This window comes from Grammomys surdaster, unplaced genomic scaffold (genome assembly GCF_004785775.1).
Source record: "Grammomys surdaster isolate TR1022 unplaced genomic scaffold, NIH_TR_1.0 64, whole genome shotgun sequence".
Lineage (NCBI taxonomy): Eukaryota > Metazoa > Chordata > Mammalia > Rodentia > Muridae > Grammomys > Grammomys surdaster.
Window position 1 is genome coordinate 9,570,352 of NW_021604566.1, and position 4,039 is coordinate 9,574,390.

Here is a 4,039-nt window from a genome sequence, read left to right on the forward strand (position 1 = left end):
TGATACAAATTTGAGAACACTACTACTTTTCAATGACAGTATCTTCCATGGTTGAGCCTGGCCTAATGGAAGAGACACCACTGAACTTCTCAACCATTCCCTTGTAGATATTGCTTTGGACCCAAGAAAGCAAGCAGTGTGTCCTTCCTGCAAGGAGGGACATTTCCTGGATGTTCTGTATGGTTTTATGTCAACTTGAGACAAGCTAAAGTCATCTGAGTTAAGAAAATGCCTCCTTACGTTTTTGGTCGTGAGCCTGTCCTTTAACTGCTGAGCCATACTGCATGGTATTGGTACAGAGACAGGCAGGTAGATCACTGGAATAGAATTGAAGACCCAGAAATGAACCCACACACCTATGGTCACTTGATCTTTGACAAAGGAGCTAAAACCATTCAGTAGAAAAGGCAGCATTTTCAATGAATGGTCCTGGTTCAACTGAAAGTCAGCATGTAGAAGAATGCAAATTGATCCATTCTTATCTCCTTGTACAAAGCTCAAGTCCAAGTGGATCAAGGACCCCAACTCAAAACCAGATACACTGAAACTAATAGAGGAGAAAGTGGGGAAGAGCCTCAAACACATGGGCACAGGGGAAATTTTCCTGAACAGAACATCAATGGCTTATGCTCTGAGATCAAGAATCAACAAATGGGACCTCATAAAATTGCAAAGTTTCTGTAAGGCAAAGGACACTGTCAATAGGACAAAACAGCAACCAACTGATTGGGAAAAGATCTTTACCAATCCTCCATCTGATAAAGGGCTAATATCTAATATATACAAAGAACTCAAGAAGGTAGGCTGCTGATAATCAAATAACACTATTAAAAATCTCATCCGAGGAATACCAAATGGCCAAGAAGCACCTAAAAGAAATTTCAACATCCTTAGTCATCAGGGAAATACAAATCAAAACCACCCTGAGATTTCACTTTACACCACTCAGAATGGCTAAGATCAAAAACTCAGGTGACAGCAGATACTGGTGAGGATGTGGAGAAAGAGGAACACTCTTCCATTGTTGGTAGAATCACAAGCTGGTACAATTATTGTGGAAATAAGTCTGATGGTTCCTCAGAAAATTGGACATAGTATTAGCTGAGGACCCAGCTATACCAGTCCTGGGCATATATCCAGAAGATGCTCTAACATATAACAAGGACACATGCTCCACTAGGTTCATAGCAGCCTTAATTATAATAGTCAGAAGCTGGAAAAAACCCAGATGTCCTTCAACAGAGGAATGGATACAGAAACAATGGAGTACTACTCAGCTATTAAAAACAATGAATTCATGAAATTCTTAGGCAAGTGGATGGAACTAGAAAATATCATCCTGAGTGAGGTAACCCAGTCACAAAAGAACACACATGGTATGCACTCACTGATAAATGGATATTATCCCAAATGCTCAGAATATCCAAGATACAATTCACAGACCACATGAAGCTCAAGAAGAAGGAACACAAAAGTGTGGGCACTTTCGTCCTTCTTTAAAAGGGGAACAAAAATCTCATGGGATCAAATGTGTAGATCAAGTGTGGAGCAGAGACTGAAGGAAAGACCATCCAATGACTGTACAACGTTGGGACCCAACTCATATATATTCACCAAATGCAGACACTATTATGGATGCCAAGAAGTGCATGCTGACAGGAGCCTGATATAGCTGTCTCCTAAAAGGTTCTGCCAGAGCCTAACAAATACAGAGGAGATGCTCACAACCAACCATTGGACTGAGCACAGTGTCCCCAATGGGGCACCCAATTGAGGAGTTAGAGAAAGGACTGAAGGAGCTGAAGGGGTTTGCAACCCCATTGGAAGAACAATAATATCAACCAACCAGACCCCCCAGAGCTTCCAGGGACTAAACCACCAACCAAGGAGTACATGTGGGGGGACCCAGGGCTCCAGCTACATATGTAGCATAGGATGGTCTTGTCTGGCATCAATGGGAAGAGAGGCTGTTGGTCCTGTGAAGGCTCAATGACTCAAGAGTAGAGGAATTTGAGGGCGGGGAACTGGGAGTAGGTGCATGTGTGGGGAACACCCTCATAGAAGCAGGGGAGGCAGGATAGGATAGGGGATTTCAGCAGTGGGAACCAGGAAAGGGGATAACATTTGAAATGTAAATAAAGAAAATATACAATTTTAAAAAAAGAAAAAGAAAAAAAATGCCTCCTTAAGATCAGGCTATAGGCATGCCTGGGAGGGCACCAATCAGCGATTGATGGGAGAGGGCCTGGCTCATTGTGAGCAGTACCCATCTGTGGCCTGGTGGTCCTGGGTTCCATAAGAAACAGGCTGATAAATCCATGAGGAGTAAGCCAGTAAACATCACCCCTCCATGGCCTCCGCATCAGCTCCTACCTCCAGATATCTGTCCGGCTTGAGTTCCTGCCCCAACTTCCTTTGATGATGAACAGTGACATGGAGGTGTAAGTTGAATAAATTTGACCAAGTTTCTTTGGTCATGGTGTTTCATCACAGCAACAGTAACCCTAACTAGGACACTGGACTTTGGAGTGTATTCAAATATTTTCTATCTCGTGTGCTACGACTGGCCTTAATCGTTTCATTTTGGAGCTTTTGTGTGGACCCAACAGATGCCCTTATGAAATCCAGAAGCTGTATCTGTGGGAATGCCCTGGAGTCCTGTGGTCAGGTCAGTCCCAAGGGAGTGGCCAGGCAGTCAATTCGGTCCCACTGACAAGCACAGCTTTTCACCATCATTAGCAATTTGCTAAAATGGTGTTGACAGTTTTATTAGGGGTAATCATTACCCATCCGATACAGAACAGGTTCAGAGTTCTGAGACACTAATGGATTACCACTGGATTCGAGTCCATATGTGAGCTAATTGTCCCTCTCACATTTATTTAAATTTCTTTCAGTGCCAAAACACACAAAAAAAATTCATGAAGGATATTTATTTCTTTTTTCTAGGTTTTGACACCACAGTCACATTGGTCTTCAAAAATACTTTTGGAGACATCTCATTCTGTCTTCTGAAAAGTATGTGTAGAGCTTTGATTTCTTACTGAAAATGTGAAGAAATCATCAATGACTACATCTGGGCCTTGAGAATTCTTTGAAGAAAAAATATTAGTATGAATTAAATTCCTTTATATATGCAATTGGAAATTGTAAAATAAATCACACTTGAAAAACCTAAATTTAAAATTGGGTTGTGTGACTTTTATACATGAGATTGTAGGTCACAGAATTAAAAACTGGATCCTGATATGAGATCATAAAGAATATGGGAAATAAAGAGTGTAATGGGGCCAAAGGATAGTCCAGTCAGCACAGTGCCTGCCTGGCAAGCATGACAGCCTGCATTTGATCCCTGCGGTAGTTTCAGGGAGATGTTCCCCTATTCTTAGGTATCTAAATCCCTGATCCCCTGTTGGTGACACTGTTTGGGTTGCTTTCAGAGGTGGCATTGCTGGAGGAATGTCAAAGACAACAAGGACAAACTGTGAAGCCATTTTTATAATGCAGCCTCTTCTGCTCTTAATTGTCTTAATGAAAGTGTTTGTTTTATGAACAAAATCAACAATGTAAAATGCCTGCAAATGTCATATGCTTATTAACATAGTGATGGTTTGATGACTGTATGGGTAACTATTGGCTACCAAATTGTTAAATTCAAAATATAATTTAATATCACATAAAACTATACACACTGGCCACCTCTCTACACACCCAAAATGATTGGATTGAGACTTGAAGTATACATGTGGCTTTTCTCTTAGCACGGAACCCCAACCGTTTACACTTGCAACTTTACATTTTCATGCATGTGTCTGGCTTCTTGCACCGTTCGAGTTTAACAACACTGCAATGCTGTTGTTGAGGAGCCGGTGTTTAGATAATGAGTAAGGCACATATAAGCCCCCTTGATGTGGTTTCTGACAAGGCACCTGTGGTTACAATAACCCCTCTACTTGCACAGGAGTAGATCATTGCCCACGGCTTGTGTATTTTGTGTCCAGACTGACATGGCTTTCATGTCCCAACCAGGGAGTCTGTT